Here is a 19,322-nt window from a genome sequence, read left to right as displayed (position 1 = left end):
AGAGCTTGGTGATATTCAAGTTCAAATTATCCAAAAGATTCAGCAAGCCTTTGGCGATGATGCCATGGGTAAAACTAAGGTGAAGGTGTAATACAACCACTCCAAATATGACCGCACCTCAGTGGAGAGCGGGGTATGCTCAGACAGGCCATCCACAAGCCGAAATTAGGAGCCAGTTGAGAAGGTTCGGTGAATAGTCATGGAAGACCATCGTGTAACAATCCAGGAAATAGCTCACTCAGTGTGAGTAAGCACAGGATCGGTACTCTATTTCAACGGTGGATGAATATCAGCGAAGCAGTAGAAGCAACACCGCAAGGAAATCGCTCAGGACTTGCTGGATCGTGCAAACAACGATCCAGACTTTGTGAAGACCATCATCACTGGTGATGAGACATGAGTTAATGGTCTCCGCACGATGCGTCCGGTCATCTTACGTGAAAAACGAAAATCCAACGAGCGCGCACTGCATTTCTGTACTATAGGCGTAAAAGCCAGAACTGACGCAGCCTATAGCGCGAAAATTTTGTACGTGCGCAGGGAGAGTGGCGTCATTTCCCACCCGACTCATTTTGCCCATGTGACATTAGGCTTGGCAGGGAAAAATAAAGTCGGATACTTTTTGAACGCAACTATCTATGCATACATACATGTTTATATAGAGAGAGACATGTGTATCAGTGTGAGTATGTGTGCATATATAGGTATATAGACGTATGTGCATATAAAAATGTATGCGTGTGTATATATGTATATATATATATATATATATATATACATGTATGTATATATATATATATATATATATACATGTATGTATACATATACACATACGTATACATAAATGTATATAACTATACATATATACATAAATGTATATACACATACATACGCATTTGTACAAAGATTTATCAGATGTGTTTGCAATCAGAGCACTCAAAAATGTTGCGCTTCACTATCACCAGCGATAAAAGCACATCCTTAACATTGTGGGGACCGCATCTCAATGATCGTTCCTTTCTCCTCACGGCCGGAACAAATATCACTCCAACAATTACTGATACACCATAAAGCTCAAGCTGAGGCCACAATGGAGCAATGCTTTTACATCTGGCCCACAAACTAACTTCATCCTCTCTGACTTTCTCTTTTCCCTCATAAGCATTCGATGTTTAAAACATTCTATAGTATTTTTCAGTTCTATGTTTAAGAGATGAGGCATTATGTACATTATTTACAATTGATGGATATTTGTCCTCATCTTGTTTGTTGTTAGAACAACGTTTCGGCTGATATACCCTCCAGCCTTCATCAGGTGTCTTGGGGAAATTTCGAACCTGGGTTCTCATTCCTAAAGTATTTTCGATGTTGTTGTTATTGTTATTGTTATTATTATTATTATTATTATTATTATTATTTAGGTCACTGCCTGGAATCGAACTCGGAATCTTGGAGTTAGTAGCCCGCGCTCTTAACCACTACGCAGCATAATAATAATAATAACAACAACAACATCAAAAAATACTTCAGGAATGAGAATCCAGGTTCGAAATTTCCCCAAGACACCTAGTAAAGGCTGGAGGATATATCAGCCGAAACGTTGTGTTAACAACAAAGATGAGGACAAATATCCGTCAATTGTAAATAATGTAAATTCTATAGTATTTTTATAAGTAGATATTATTAAGAATTTTATCTTAAAAAATTGTTGAACTATTTTGTATATTGTAGAAGTATAAATAATTATTTTCACATAAATTTTAGTCACAAAAATCTTACATGGACACCCCCCCCCCCACACACACACTGTCATATGTACCCAAGTTGAGAACCACTGGTTTATAGCGTCATTCTCACCGATATCATTACTCAATACCACATCAAGATTTGAGTTGTTCAAGTCCTCAAAACGTTAATAAAGGCACCACACATTCGCCTATTCATCATTATCTACATGGTTGTGAATAGATCTCGTCTCTGTAGAAAGGCCTGAAATAAGCAAAGATATGGAACTTTCTTGAAAACACCCAAGATCGACTAATCCATTATAGAATGTGCGTCTTACAAACTTATTGTTACAGAGACTGTAAACCTTGTCTTACGGAGAAGTATAACATTCCTTTACAGCCTTTTCAATTTTGAACAAAAGTACTGGTAAGATGATTGCCGACATTTCCATTGCTATTCCATCTAAAATCTGGCTAACATTGACATGCACTGAAAGAAGGCTATATGTTTATTTTACCAGCATTAATTTACATTTATTCACCAATATGATATATATAGATAAGCATGGCTGTGTGGTAAGAAGCTTGTTTGCCAACAGTTCCAGGTTCGGTCCCACGGCGTGGTATCTTCGGTAACTGGTTTCTACTATAGCTCCAGCCCGGCAAAAGCATTTTGAGAGATTTTCCTAGACGGAAACTGAAAGAAGCCCGTTGTTGGTGTACACACACACAATCTGTACTTGCGTTTTCCCCCACCACCGCTAGGCAAACGGTGTTGATTTGTTTACATTTCGGTAACTTAGCGGTTCGGTATGTGTGGCCGATAGAATAAGTACCAGACTCTACAAAATAAGTACTGGATGTACTGGGGTCGATTTGTCCGACGAAAACCCTTCGAGATTGTGCCCCAGCATGGCTGCAGTCTAATGATTGAAACAAAAAAAGTGGAAGAAAACGATGTACGTATCCATATATATACTTGTATGTGTGTGTATGTGTATATATACATATATATATATATATATATATATGAACGTGGGTGAAAATATGTGTGTGTATATATATATATATATATATATATATATATATATGTATGTATAAAATCAACAAGGATATAATGTATTGCAATTGTTCTAGTTTTAAGTAGTTTCTTTCCATTCCAACTTCTCTGGATTATTTACGAAGATAATAAATACATTGTCATTTAAAGATGACATTTTATAAATCAATGTCTAGGTTTACATAATAATATTCAGCGCAGCTTGTTTCAATGTATTCAACTCTATAATGCAAGATGTTAAGTACACTATACCGGACTAAATAATATTACACTATAGTAAAATTATAGCTAACCTGCTAGAAATAGATACTTCTCCCGCAAACCACAATGTACATTCTAAAATAGTAGAAAAATCTGGCAAAATCAAAACAAAAGAAACAAAATTGCGACTGGTATACCTTTGGTCATAGGTCTGCTCTCCCAGAAATGACTTGCAGTTAAATAACAGCAGCAGAAACAGAAATATCAACAACGATACAACAAACACTAGACTGCCCAATGCAACGATTTAATGATAGAAACCCTTCGTGGTTGGCTGACTTGTTAGAAATTGAAGATAAATATCTCCTTAGTAACATGCCATTTCTTTCTAACCAACAAAAAGCATGTGATTATTCTTAGGGAATCAATAATGTAATGAAATGTTTTAATACCAACCTGCATGAGACAGCTCCTGGATTTAAGATACAAACTTGTTTCAAATTAAGTCTTTCCATTAAAATTTCGTTTAATTCATGTTTCAAACATCAAAATGATGAAGTTATTTTACTGAATACATTATGTTGAAAATTAATTGAAACAAAGGCTGTATAATTCCAACAGAGTATAATAACCAAAGTGAAGGTAAGAACTACCTCACTCCTCGCTGCCCACTCAGGCTAAGGGCGAAACTTTTGAATCTGAGATACATAGTGATGATATGGAGGACCTTTTAGTATTGCGATGGATTTAGAAGAGCTTGCAATACCTATGAACAACTTCTGCAGGTTTTGCGAGGCAAAGCATGTCCGGTTTTATCTCACCACTTTATGAGAAAAATGGGCATCAAACATCGAAAAGTTTCAACAAAGTTCGAATGCAAAATAAATATGATTTATTGTATCATTGCGGGGTTCTCTGGTTAAGCAAAGTGTACATAATCAAATCTTCTATGAACTGAATGCCGAAGTGACACTTTTTCATAGATGTTAAAGGCATTCGCATCATGAAATTAGATGATGTAAAAAGGGTTACAAAATTTGACGTTCAATTTTACGAATCACTCAAATCACCTAAATTTGAAAACACATGGACTGAATGCAGTTATTGCCTTCTTCGCCAATATCAATGCTATAACTGTTTGTAGCTGGACTGGAAAATAATATAGCATGCTACATTTTTCCAACACCGAAACAGCAGGAACTAAAGTCTGTAATGGAGTATATACTACAGAATGTTTCATTCTGTTGGATCAATTTGAAAAGATTTCGAGATTGACAAAATTATGAGTTCAAATTATAAATAAGCGTAACTGTATTTGATTTAATGCTAAGTTCTCGATTCCTTGCAACTAGAATGAATTAATTTACAATTGGATAATACTTTGATATTCAGATTTAATAGTTTTTCTTTTTTCAGTTTTATGGATCCTTGGTAGATATCTAAAAATATTAAATCTCAAGGAATCCCGCAGTGAAAATTGCATCATTGATTTCTACGATTTACCATCAGAGAATATTTTCTCGGCATTAAATTTTGCTTGCTTTCGGATAATAATTATTTTGCACCTATCTGAGAATTGCCTCATTATCGATCTCCTTTAACATCTAGTCCTCAAAGATAAGTAGATTTGACTATTAATATTCCAGGTAAAACATATCCCGCGTTGGTTTTGGTTTTTCGTTATCTAAAGCGTTATAACCCCCTGGCTAATTAGCGTCTTATAACATTTTAATTCATGCTGCGAACGCAATCACATGTTTAACTGTTATTGTGCTTCATTGTTATTTCTTGAGGAATAATTAATGAACGTTTTTTACAAATTTATTTAGAAAAAAAAAATTAATCAATAATATACTCTCCGTTGTTGCTTACGACTTTCTCTCATCGTTCAATAAGTCTGTCGATGCCTCGGCGATAAAAATTTCCCGTTTTTTTTTACTCAAAGAATTCGTCCAACCAAGCCCTCAATTCCACGTCATTATTGAACGATACACCGCGCAAAGCGTTCGAAAGCGATTGCAAGTCTGGAGACTATGGCGGACGAGGCGGCACTTCCCATTCGAGTTCTTGAATCGCGACTTTGGTCATATTGGCAAGTTTCTGAACCTTGCACCGAGTTTCTGAACCCATTGAGTGAAGGTGGTTCACCACAGTTTTTTTTTTTATCACAATCCATCTGCTTCACCAATTCTCTTGTCGTTTGACGTGGATTTTAGTGAAAAAGTCGATTCAATCGCTCTTCATCGAACTCAGTTGGTTGACAGGTGTGTGATTCGTCCTTGAGGTCAAAATTCCCATTTTTGAAGCACAAAAACCAACGGCCAGCGGTACTTTGAGGCATTGCTCCTTCTCCATACATAGTACAAATCACACGAGCAGCTTCGGTGGCCTTGACACCTCAATTAAATGCAAAAGGCAAATGGTATCGAAAATGCTCAGTTTTGTCCATTTGACACTTCATTTCAATGATCTAAAAATACACAAAAATCAATAAAATTAAAAAATCAAAACACACTATCTTGTAGAGCAAAAACTTTTCTTTTAAATAACACAAAACATTTTGTGAATGTGATTTATTTCTGCGTGCATCATTTAATTTGAGAAAAAAGGCTCATGAATTATTCCTCGACCCAATACATTTCAAAGGTATTTTGTATTTATGACTGCCCCTTGGTACTAAAAAGATTTCCTATGCCTGGTGTAGAAACTTTTCCTATGGCATCATTATCAGAAGTGTATATATATTCAGGATATTATTCACTTCAATACTGCTTTTATTTAATTCACATATTCTGTATCATTTCTAAATGAAAGTTATAAAAGTGGCGTTTACTTTATAAGACGAGGTACTCTTTTCAAACATTCAAATCTATATTTTACTCTATCTTTATTATATAACTGACCTTCTTCATTGTACATCTGAGGAATATTTACTTCGAAATATAAGCCTATTAGCTGTGAAGTTTTAATACTTTCACAATCAAATATCTTTTTATTCATACAGAATGAAACCTCACTCTGTCTTCGAGAACTATTGTTAGCCATATAATTCATATTGTTAATTATTGATGATTCTTATAGCGGGAAACAAGAAAATTAGATTGGACGAGCTCTTAGAATTCTTTGTATATGAATAACATTATTGCATGCAACAATTGTATATCGCAGTTGTTGCCAAATTACTAATGTGTATATTTGCGTATATGTACGCGAATACATACATAAAATATAAGTGAGCAACAATGAGGTACAAGTGTCGTACCTCAATTTAAGTACCTAATTCAACTGAATCTTAATTGTATTTTATATATATATATATATATATATATATATATATATATATATATATACATCTTAGCTGAAGCTACGTTAGGCGAGGTTCACGTTTCTGATAGTCAGAAAAACTAAAAGGAAGCAACGTAACACTATAGAATGAAATATATTCATAAATATATCGCAATACAAAACTGAATAATGCTCCCTCATCCACCAAAAGAAGCGCCACACATTCATTTATTCAATCGTTATACGCAGAACACGTGATAATAATCGCGTATGTATGGGTAAGAAAATTTGCTTTTTTACATCAAATATACTCCTTGCCTTTTAAATAAGCTAAATCAAATTAATATATATAATTTATGTATACTGATAAATCAAGCGTTATAGAGTTAAATTATAACTAACAAAAATATTCAATAGACCAGTCATCATCGGCACGTACAGAGCTGCAAAAAGGAATCGTTTTGGATGTTCTTGTTAAGGTCTAATGAAAGGAAAACAAAATAGCACAAAGATTTTAATTGCAGCAAAAATCTATAGCTCTGAAAGAATCTGAGAAACTTTAAACATAAATGTATAGACAATATTTCCGACACTTCATCTGCAACAAAAACAACAGTTAAGTGTTTACATATTTGATATAATTAGTAAAAGAAAACAATTTGATGAATTTTATCAGTATATATAATTCAATAATTACGAAAGGCAGTTTGAACATGTTTCAGTCTTACGTGAAACATAAAAAAGCGGTGAGCTGGTAGAATCGTTAGTGCGTCGGACAAAATGCTTCAGACTCTTTACGTTCTGAGTTCAAATTGTGCTAAGGTTGATAAAATGAGTAGCAGTCAAGTATTAGGGTCGATTACATCGACCTACATCTACCCCTCAAATGTTTGGGGCTGGTACCCAAATTTGAAAGAATCATTAAAAATATGGACTTCTACAATGAAGGAGATCTAAAGGAATCACTAAAAAAAAATGTACATGGCTTATATATTGTTTAGAGCAAAAGAAATACAGGTATTCTCTAAATATAAAGCCTTAGAACAAGATATTGGAAACGCACAAAATTCAGTAACATGATAAACTTGTTAAAGAATAAGGTGCCGATACATTAAAGCAGCAAGTTAAATCATTTTAAGTGTACAACACGAAGAGGAAGACCAACAAACGCAAGGTCTCAAATTTGGAGGCCGAGTACAGTTGAATTATATTGATTACAGTATTTAATTCGTACTTATTTAATTGGCCTGGAAGAATGCAAGATTAATTCGATCTCTGTGGAAATTGAACCGAAAATGAACAAATAGGCAACAATTTTGAACATGATTTCCATTCAGTTCAATTAAAACTACAGTCAGTTTTTTTTCCTATCAAGTCAAGTTTCTTTTTCTTCAGTTAATCTTTGAATAAGCACAGTTGTATTGTTTGTCTGGTCGTAATAGGACTGGTCAGCTGATCGCGTGTATTATTTTATTGATAAGAAGTGAGAATTTCTCAGATCTGATATTTTAAGTTGAGTTTTGAAAAGGATGTAAGCCTATAGTTAGTTTCAAATCTCCCTCCAAAGCATCAAGACTGGATGAGAAGAACTTACTTGAAAAAGAAACGGAGGTACTCTACTTTCGATCTAAGTGCTTTCGAGTGACTGAAGGTTTGTGTATTGCTATAATATCCAGGGTTTACTGGAGGAATTGGGAATTCCGATCTACAAAACTGAATGACGATTGTTCATCGATAGGTCAAAGCAGAGCTTAAAGTGTGCCCACCTCCACAATGGCAATGGCGCAGTTTCAGGTTTAGTTCCACTGCGTGACATTATGGTTAAGTGTCTTCTGCTTTAGCCTCAGGCCGACCAATGCCTTGTGAGTAAATTTGGAAGGCGGAAACTGTATGAAATTTCATATATTTGTATGTTTGTGTAAGTCTTCTTGGCGATTGGTGTTTGTCAGTTAGCTGTTTTGCCAAAAGAGACTAATAAAATAAGTACCAGACTAAAGCCATCAAAGCGGTGCCCTAGCATGGCCGCGGTCCAAGTAAAAGATAAAGATAAATTACAAAATTTAAGAATCATTATCTTTTAAGCGCATATCTATACCCGTAAGTGCTATTCTCTCCAAAGATATACGGTCGTGTGCACACACACGTCTAACATTCTGAATATACCAGAAATTAATATACTCACAAGAAACTGAGTGCACAGAAGGTTAGTTGCCAATGTAGTAATTAATAATTGATACTTATTATTCATTTGTCAAGGGAAATTTTTTGCATAGCGAACGAACTTTTCGCACACTGGTTATTATAAAATGAGAAAGAACAGCACTCAGAATTCGCCTGCAGTACTAAAAACGATCCCCCGCCTGTTGGTCTATGTGATGATTCGATCAAAAGAAACTTTGTATTAGTGTATATTACTACATACACTTTGATTGTAATAGTTTTGTTTTCCATCCACATGTTCCTTGCAGATGTAATCTGTTAACTTCGTATGTTCTGTGTGTCTTTCTTTCAACGTATCAAAGTGAATAAGTAACTGCATAACGTAACACAACAGGAACAGTATCAATAATAACAATAGCACTAATATAATAATGATACAAACAATAATAATGATAATAATAATCAGATGGAAAACGAGAAAGAACGAAAAGGATAAGAACAGAGCTAAAAGAGGGGAAAAAAGACTCCAAGAAATGGATTTCTATTTAATCTTTATAAAACTTGTTCAAATATTGCGATCTGAAGAAATTACGCAGTCAGGCATTTTTAGCAGGTGTGTTTAACAATAATAACAGCAAGTATAACAACAACAAAAATACTAAGAACAACAATAACAAAAACGATGAGAATTATTATTATTATTATTAATATGATAATGCATTTCTTTGACTCGAGGGAAACAGAAATTCAACAGTTGAGAAAAAAAAAAAAAGAATTTTAAATCTTACAGCCAAAATGCGAGATAAAGGAGAAAGAAAAATCAAGCAAAAACCACAAATAAAATTTTAATTGGTTTATATCGTCTTTTGTTTGTTTTGGTTTATGCTAAACAATATGTATGTATTTACTCACTTCATAGTTTCCAAGCAACCTTAGAAATGTTGCAAAAATTCATCTCAAGAAAGACACATACATAATATGCATGCATACATATTTATACACATATCTATACATACCCACACATATGTACAGAGAAACATACACAATGTATGAATATATGTATGATTGCATCTGTGTGTAGATTATTGTTCGTGTTTGCAACATTAACAATGGGCGATATGATGGCCAAGTTTTGTCGGCGAGTTTAATATGCTAAAGAATAGGAAAGCTTAAAGTGAAGGAAAACCGTATAATGTGAAGTTTTCCATATGACTATGGATTTGAAAATTGAGTTTATTCTGTGACTTCAGGTGGAATTGTGTTATGGGAATGGTATAAGAAAATAAAACAACACACGCATGCGCGCACACACACACATATACATACACACAAGCAGACGCAAACACATTATTATTTGAAATTAGTTTCCCAGAGTATAATAACTAGTATGGCAGTACACATTGATTATGAATGTATCCAGTACTCACTGAAACGCTTTGTGTGGTTAAGAAATTCGCTTCACAACCACGTGGTTTTGTGTTCAGTCCCGCAGCACAGCAATTTAAGCATGTGTCTGCTGCTGCATATATATATATATTTGTTCTATGTGTGCCATAAATATCGCCATCCGTTTAGAGAAAAATTTGTAGTTTAGAATCAGTAGTTCTTTGACTGCTATTTCTAAATTTTCAGTATGTTGGAGAAGCAACTCAATGCTAATCCCTGTATATTTATGATGATAAATGGTTTTACCGATAAAGGTTTTTTCATACTGAACTACTTGGCAAAATTGTTAATTATTAATTCTATTATTAATTGACGATTCCCTGCCCTTATTCTTGTATATATAGTACGTATGTATATTTGCGTATTTCTATGTTCATTTTTATTTTACTCTAGGCACAAAGCCCAGAATTTGGTGGGAGGGAGACAGTCGATCAGAGCAGCCCCAGTTCGTAACTGGTACTTAATTTATCGACCCTGAAAGCATGAAAGGCAAAGTCGACCTCCGCGGAATTTGAACTCAGAACGTAAAGACAGACGAAATACCGCTAAGCATTTCGCCCTATGTGCTAACGTTTCTGCGAGCTCGCCGCCTTTCTATGTACATTTATAAATATATAGGTATAAAGATATCTATGTGTGCATACATACACTCACATCCTTCCATACTGCGTGGGAGTGTGATAAGATGGTGCAGGCGTAGGTGTGCGGTAAGAATTTTGTTTCCCAGCCACATACTTCCAGGTTCAGTCCTATTGCGAGGCACCTTAGGCAAGTGCATGCCTCAGGCCGACCAAAGCGTTATGAGTGGATTTGATAGACGGAAACTGTAAGAAGCCAGGTGTGTGTGTGGGGGGGGGGGTGTATTTTTCACGTCTTTCATATCTAAAATAGCAACGATGCTTTAATCGGCATATTTGAATTTTACTTCTTCATCTCATTCAAATTACATAAGTTTAGATATTAATTACGCAATAATTATATAGATGATATCTATATTTTAACTGTGAAAGCATTTATTGAACATAGTAGAATTTTCAAATATCAGTGAGACTTTTCCTTTTGTATTCTTAATATTTTGCTCTGAACATCCTAACCAACGTATATCTATGCAAATTCATTCCTTTTATGGATATTGCACCGAATTAATATTACATTTTTAAGTTAACAACATGATATAAAAAAACTGTGATGTTAATCAGTGGATATCTTTTATAGTGTTTTATAATGTACATACGTATGTACATGTATATCGTGAACTTTCCTGTCATAGACGAACAAATGAATTGTTTACAGTGATCATTTGCTTATGCTGTACATTGGCTTACTCTCTCCATCAAATCGATATTGTCTGTACAGGGGCACGGCATGTCATATGTCAGATGATGTGATCTCAGAGTAAAGAGAAATCAAGTGTTTTGCTCAAGAACACAAAGCACTGTCTTATTCGGAAACTGAAATCACATCTTCCGACTGTGAATGCAACACTCTACCCATTAGCCCACGTGCGTTCACACACACACACACACACACATCTTTCTTTTTCATATGGATGTGTGGGAGCCTCTTTGTGTTTGATTTCCCTACTGCTTAAAATCCAGTATGGTTTCTTTACACCCTTTCGACCAAGCGGTTTGGCAAAAAAAAAAAAAAAAAAGACAAATAGAATAAATACAAGGCGGCGAGCTGGCAGAAACGTTAGCACGCCGGGCGCGATATGCTTAGCGGTATTTCGTCTGTCTTTATGTTCTGAGTTCAAATTCCGCCGAGGTCGACTTTGCCTATCATCCTTTCGGGGTCGATAAATTAAGTACCAGTTACGCACTGGGGTCGATGTAATCGACTTAACCCATTTGTCTGTCCTTGTTTGTCCCCTCTATGTTTAACCCCTTGTGGGCAATAAAGAAATAAGAATAAATATCAGCCTTGAAATAAAAACTATAGCAGATTTGTTTGATAAACTCTTCAATCTATTACTCCAGCATCGACGCAATCCAGTGATTAAGACAAAAATAAAGAATATACCGACGGTTCAGTCATCCAAAACTTGTTTGTAGTTGTCTCCCTTGCTTGGAAAGGAAGATTAGCTTTTCTTCTAAACATGTCAATTTATTTTCTGAATTATTTTCTTCTACCTTTTAATTATTTATTTTTTTCCAGTCATTGGACAACGGCCATGCTTGGGCACTGTCTTGATGTTTTTCTATGCATTTGTAATTCAATCGATGAGACCGCCTCTATTATTTTCAAAAGTTTGGTACTTATTTTATTTTACCTTTCTATCGAACTGCCGGATTATGAGGACGCAAACTGTAGCAAAAAATCTTGAAGTGATAGAAGAAAACTAACTGTAGTTTTGAAATCAGCATGCCAATTTAGTCTAAATCAAGTGAAGAAACAAAACTCAGAAATCATGTTCAAAATTTTCCCTTCTGTAATGTGTATTCGGAAGTAGTATATAATACGTATAATAATCATATGTTTAGCCTCGAGAAGAAGATTGACACTGTAAATTAACTAGGATCCACATTTCAAGTGACTGAACTCTTCGGTATATCCGTGAGGTATATTTTAACAGTGAGACTAAATATATAATATTAAGCACATTGCACAGGATATCCGTATCAATATTTATAAATGTCATGTACGTGTTAATGTGTGTGTGTGTGTGTGTGTGTGTGTGTGTGTGTGTGTGTGTGTGTGTGTGTGTGTGTGTGTATACACACACACACATACAAATACACGGGCGCACACATATGCATATACATATTCTCATTTTGCCATGGTAGCCGGATATCAACTGTGTTCTCGTGTTGGATAATTACTAGCTAATCAACAAGCATGGAAATCGTTGCCATTAGGTTGTTGACTTTCAATCATCAAAGAATATACCATCCATCATTCCGGTTCTGAGGAACTTCTTTCAGTTCGTTATTAACGTGTATATGTGCTTGTATGTATGCGTGAGAATTTCTTCCTCTCTCTCTCTCCGTCTTTCTTTCTATTTATCTATCAATCAATTTATATATATATATATATATATATATATATATATATATATATATATATATATATATACCTATATACGCATGTATATATGCTCTTATATATACATACATGTACATAAACGTATTACTCTGTGTGTGTGTGTGAACTTGTGTATTACATAGATATTACATATATTATAGCACACCATCAATCTAGGATTTTACACATATTCTCTCTCTCTCTCTCTCTCTGTACATGTCGTATGCGTACAGATCACTGATTTTGAACTACTTCCGTCACTAATAATGAATGTGTGTGTGTGTATGTATACTCACAAGCGAATATAAAACAAACATAAAGAAGATCCAACACTTTATAATAGAGTGCAAATTGGAGTCGATGATTACGCGGCTATTTTATAGCACAGATTTTTCACTAATGCTAAATCGTCAAGTGAAGTAGGAAAAAAAATATGTAAAGAATTTCTTATTCAGTTAATCTTTTTTAATTTTTATCGTTTTATAATTACCGTTGACGTTTCTGTTACCATTTATTCATTTAGTTTGTTTGTTTTTTTCTTTCAGTTTATAAATACTTGTTATGATTGGGTATAAGAATATTAAAGCGTCGGTGTGCAGCGTATGTAGAGGGAAGAGGAAGTGGGTTGAAATTAAAATGTAAGTAGTAACGTAATGTATAATACATTCATTATAAATGCGTGTGACTGTTAATTGATCTAATGATAATTTAAAAATCAAATAAATTTGCGTGTGTTATGTGTAATGGAAGTCAATAAAAAAGCCGTTATGAAATTATGGGTGAGTGAAGGTCAAAGGATAATGTCTTTAATGTGTTGATATCTATATATGATAGTTAATGGATGTGGAGTAATGAAAGAAAATTTTGTCTCAGTGAAAATGATGAATGTGTTACGTTGTTTGAGATAAATCGGTGAACATGAGAGAAATTGTCTCAGTGTATCTGTTTCTTATTCTGTTTGTTGTTGGCACTCCGTCGCTTACGACATCGAGTGTTCCAGTTGATCCGAGCAACGGAACAGCCTGCTCGTGAAATTAACGTGCAAGTGGCTGAGCACTCCACAAGCACGTGTACCCTTAACGTAGTTCTCGGGGATATTCAGCGTGACACAGTGTGACAAGCCTGGCCCTTTGAATTACAGGCACAACAGAAACAGGAAGTAAGAGTGAGAGAAAGTTGTGGTGGAAGAGTACAGCAGGGTTCACCACCATCCCCTGCCGGAGCCTCGTGGAACTTTAGGTGTTTTCGCTCAATGAACACTCACAACGCCCGGTCTGGATCGAAACCGCGATCCTATGACCGCGAGTCCGCTGCCCTAACCACTGCGCCATTGCGCCTCCACTCTGTTTCTGTATTTTCAGCTTTTATTTGGTTCACTCGTTGGATTGCAGCCATGCTGAGGCTCCACCCTGAAGGGTTTCAGTTGAACAGATCGACCCCAATATTTATTTTCTTTTTTTAAGCCTGATACTTATTTTATTTGTCTCTGGCCGAACCACTAATTCATAAGGATGTAAAGAAATCGGCATTGATTGTCATGCGGCGAGTGTGGACAAACACAACACAAAGAAACGCACATGAGCGCGCGCACCGACCCCAGTACTTGACTGGTACCTTAATTTATCGACTCCGAAAAGATGAAAGGAAAAGTCGACCTCGGTGGAATTTGAACTCAGAACGTAAAGACAGACGAAATGCCGCTATGCATTTCGCCCGGCGTTGTAACGTTTCTTATTCCTTTACTGCCCACAAGGGGCTACACACAGAGGAGACAAACAAGGACAGACAAACGGACTAAGTCGATTATATCGACCCCAGTGCGTAACTGGTACTTATTTAATCAACCCCAAAAGGATGAAAGGCACAGTCGACCTTGGTGGAATTTGAACTCAGAACGTAGCGGTAAACGAAATACCGATTTCTTTATTACCCATAAAGGGCTATACAAAGAATTTTTCAGACATCACAAAACATAAAGACAGTACAAAACGCAAACATAAAATCGGGGTAATTAAAATAAAATGATAATATGCAAGAATAAAAAAATGAGGCGCAATGTCCACTCGATCCCCGAAGTCGGGTGGTTACATTTATCCAGTTTTTCACTTTTACGTTCAACGTCATGTAAACATTTTAACGGTTTTGTAACTCAAAAAATCCAAACACTCGCGTTATCTTTCTTCCATTAATCATTGCTACGTCCGTCTTTAACAACTGCAAATAATCAGTTCTAGGGGGTGGTGTCTCCACCAACCATATCCGTTTCGTTATTATATTTTCACCAAGTTCTTTTATGTACTCGAAGCATCTTTCCTCACGTATCAAAATGCATTTTTCAGCACATTTCTCTGGCATTTTCACTCTTATTATTTCTTTTAACCTCTCGACTTTTCTCTCCATCTGCTCGTAATTCTCGTACTTTACCAAAAGCCCCTTGTATTTCACATCTTTCTCCGTTCTCTCCTCCTCTTCTTGTACATTATTAGTTTCTGGCTTATTTATCTCTTTTTTTGTTTTCTGTTGACCGTTCCTTTGACTTATTTTTCCTTCGCTTTTTAGGGCTAGTATTTCCATTTTCGTTCTTCTTTGTTTTCTCTGTTTCACACGTCTGTCTCTCTTTTATTTCCTCAGTGTGGTCTACAATTCTTTCCTCCTCTGCTTGTGCTTTCTCTTGCTGTGGCTGTGTGAACTCATATAGGGGGCATTTGGTCTTCATATGACCTCTCTCCCCGCATATATAACAATTTGGTTTTCTTCCCTCGACTACGACATTTAACGTTTTCGGAACCTGGAGTACTTTCTATTGACGTCTAAAACCATAGTATTGTTAGGGGACTTCAACACTATTCTCGATGCGCGAGTTGATAGTGTAGGCTCCGCTGATAGGAAAGGAAATTCTTGCCTCAAAGGTCTACTAGAGAGCTTTAATCTAGTAGACCGTTACCGACTGGATGAGCCGAGCGTTCCACAGTGGACGCGCTGGGAAACGAGAAGGTATCAACGCAGCCAGATGGGCTCGCCATGTGGAGAGTCAGAAGGGCAAGAAGTCCTGCATTGGGTCTTTAACTGACGGGCAGGGACGCAGGATCTATGGACAGGAGGAGATGCAAAAGGCCCTTCACCAGCATTTTGCTCGGGTGTTCGGGGAGAGCGGTCCGCTTGGGCGTGGGGAGCCCTTAAGGGACTTCCTACCTGGCGGGCCTCGACTCTCGGCGCGCGAGGCTGAATGCTGTGAAGGCCTGATCACTCCCGCGGAGGTAAGAGAAGTGCTGGCCGAGTGCGCTGGGGAAAGGTCTCCGGGACTGGATGGTCTGCCCTACGAGTTTTACCGAGCAATGCCGGACTTGTTTGGGGAGATTCTGGCAGGCGTCTATGCAAACTGGCAGCAGAATGGGAGAATTCCCAGTTCTGTAAGCCGGGGAGTTGTGACGCTGATACAGAAGGACCCAAGCAAGGGGGATAGCATTAGTAACTATAGGCCCATAACTCTACTCAACGTAGAGCTAAAGATTTTGGCCAAGGTGTTAGCTAAAAGGTTGACGGCGGTCGTGGAGAAGCTTGTCGGGAAGGCACAGACCTGTGCAATCCCAGGCAGGTCGATCCAGGACAATCTTCACCTTCTCCGCTACACCTTAGACAGGGTTGGGAAATTAGCCGGCAAAGGAGGGGCAGTGGTCCACTTAGACCAAAGTAAAGCATTCGATAGGGTCGACCATCGGTACCTGGAGGCCGTCCTCGAAGCGGCTGGGATAGGCCCGGGCTTTCGCGGGTGGATCTCCGCTATGTACAGCGGCATTAAGTCCACCGTCCAGATAAACGGTTACCTAACGGAGCCGTTTTCGATCAAGCAGTCTGTTCGTCAAGGGTGCCCCTTGTCTCCGGTCCTGTATGTTTTGGCCCTGGAGCCATTGCTGCGGAGGCTGGAGAAGTTGGGTGGCAACCCTAATGAGATCGGATGCGGTAAGTTTACTTCTGCGTATGCGGACGACGTCACTCTCATCGTGTCTGGCAGGAGCAAAAGTTAACAAGGACAAGTCCATCGGTCTGCGCCTCGGCACCTGGAGGAACAGGCCGTTATCGTCCAGTGTCGTTGGACACTGGACAGACGGTCCTGTTAAGTTGCTTGGAGTCTGGTTCGGTTCAGACTCACAGACGGAGAAGAATTGGAGCGAGGTAGTAAACAAGGTGGAGGCCATAATCCGGAAGTGGTCCGGGCGGTCTCTGTCCTTGAAGGGTAGAGCGGAGGTGGTGCAGATGTTTATAGCATCTGTAATCACCTACCGCCTGTCCGTTGTGCCTTGCCCCGATTTTTGGCTAAACAAGCTGGTACGACTCCTCTTCCGCTTTTTGTGGAGGGGGGGAAAGCCACTTGTGAGGCGCTCCGTATGCTGCCAGGAACCGCTAAAGGGTGGTTTGGGGATGCCCTGGCTAATGATGCGCAGACATGCGTTGAGGCTGAGACATCTCTGGTGCCACCTGGAGGGTGATAAGGTGTGGAGTCCGTTGGCGGAGGAGTTCTTGCCGCGACCGGCCTCGCTGGAACGATTTAAACCCGTTCTCATTAGAAGATGTAATCTGACTTTATGGCAGAAGGAGTGCCGTCAGGCACTCTGGTCTATCCACAAGACGGGCAAGGTTGGCTGCGGGAATACCACCTCGGTATTCTTCAGACGGCTAGTGGAGGAGGGAAACGATGACGTCTTAGGAGGGGCTCTGGGGTTCGACGAGAACCAACTCGCCAACCCGTTTCGTAAGACCTTCAAGCCAGAGTACTTGGATAATTTCCAAAAATCTCTGACTTGGCAGAGTTACAGGAATGCTCTACCTGTTCGTGAAAAGTTATCCAGGCACGGTTTAGCAGTGCCACCGACATGTCCAAGATGCGAGCAGGACAGTGAAACTGTCCAGCACGCTCTTGTACATTGTCGGAAGCTCTCCGGCTTGATGATTTACGTGGAACACGTGTTGTCGCATCTGGGACGAGTACAGCTGTCGGCTGAGTCTATGATAAAGATGATACCGCCAACTGGACTATCAAAGGAAGGTGAGGCTTGTTTTCTCTGTACGGTAGCAGTATTGAAAGAGTGTATATGGAGGACGAGAATGGAAGGCATCATGACAGGGTCCTACATATCCGGCCCTGGATTGCTGTTCTACTTCAGATATCACCTGAAGAGCAAGATAGGGCTGGAAAAGAGAACCCTGTCAGAGAAAGTATATGAACGAAGATGGAAGGAAGTAGTGAAAAAGGTGGGTGTAAGTCACCCAAACTAATCATTGAGAAAATAAAAGGCAAACTGCTGGGCCTTATAGGCTGCCGGGTTGAAAAACCCAATCTCCCCTTCTTTTTATAGACATACATGTGTGTAGGTGTATGTATGGGTATGTGTGTGTGTGTATGTATGTATGTATGTATATGTGTGTATATATATATATATTTATATAGATGTGTGTGGGTATGCATGCATATGTATGTCTGAATATTCAAAGTCATCGTTTTTTAAATTTTATAAAAACATCGTAAAAATTTTTTAAAAAGAACTCATACATTTTGTACATCTGTTTGTATTTGTCTTTGTATCATCTATGTAAATTAGATCCATAGTGATCATAATAAAAATTTTACGACATTTAACGCTTTCTCGTCCTCCACTTCTATCTGGTAGGGAATTCTTTCTATGTCCTCGAATGTGGCAAAAAGCCACATTTCGAGTCCAAATCCCCACCATTTGCACACTTTTGTTTTCGCCACTGGTCCCAATTCCGGCTCCTCCTTGGTTGCAGCCAGCACTGTTGCAACCAACCACTCTGGTTTAATATCTGGTGTAACTCTGGGAATTCGTATTTTTACACGTCTTCTTCCTCTATAGCTTGGTAGCAATGCTATTTTCTCACTTCTTAATATGTTGGTTGCATGCTTGGTTGCCTCTTCTATAGTGGCGAACCTCACCTCAACCGTACCGAATTTCACCCAGGCACTCCTCGATTTCTTCTTCCGTCACCATTTCAATTTTACCGGTTTCGACAGCCTGTGTACGATATACTACTGTCCTCAGTATTTTATTTTCTTTAGTCTTTTTGGGGGGACACAATTTGTACGAGTCTCCCTCAACTTCTATCAAGTTCCTGCTTCTGGTCACCTCCTCCATATCCAACTTGATTAACTTGGTTTCCAGCGGCACTGGCTTCCTCGCCGCAGTGGCCTTGGCGTAGCTCGCCATACCGGAGACACTACCACTTGCCATAGCTGGGAAAAATGCAGCAGCTCACGTGAAATGCAACCGTAATAATTCCACAAAAATCACAATTATTCACCGAGACAGTTTTTACAAAGTAACACAACAGTATTCACAATAATTCACAGAGCCGTTATACCGCTAAGCAGTTCGACCGGTGGGCTAACGTTTCTGCCAGCTCGC

General features: G+C 38.0%; 1 long non-coding RNA gene across 1 annotated transcript; it reads right to left on the bottom strand.

Annotated features, from left to right (window-relative positions):
• Positions 1-4,296: 4,296 nt before the first annotated feature.
• LOC149136101 (uncharacterized) lies at positions 4,297-9,923 on the bottom strand. The gene is made up of 2 exons (XR_016241546.1): positions 9,861-9,923; positions 4,297-5,458 (listed from the first exon to the last, which is right to left on the bottom strand). It is a non-coding gene; the product is annotated as an uncharacterized LOC149136101 (long non-coding RNA).
• Positions 9,924-19,322: the final 9,399 nt, after the last annotated feature.

The sequence above is a fragment of the Octopus bimaculoides genome, chromosome 4, assembly GCF_046866305.1.
Source record: "Octopus bimaculoides isolate indiv1 chromosome 4, ASM4686630v1, whole genome shotgun sequence".
NCBI lineage: Eukaryota > Metazoa > Mollusca > Cephalopoda > Octopoda > Octopodidae > Octopus > Octopus bimaculoides.
The sequence above is the reverse complement of the archived record's forward strand: the minus strand, read 5'-3'. Positions and strand labels throughout refer to the sequence as shown.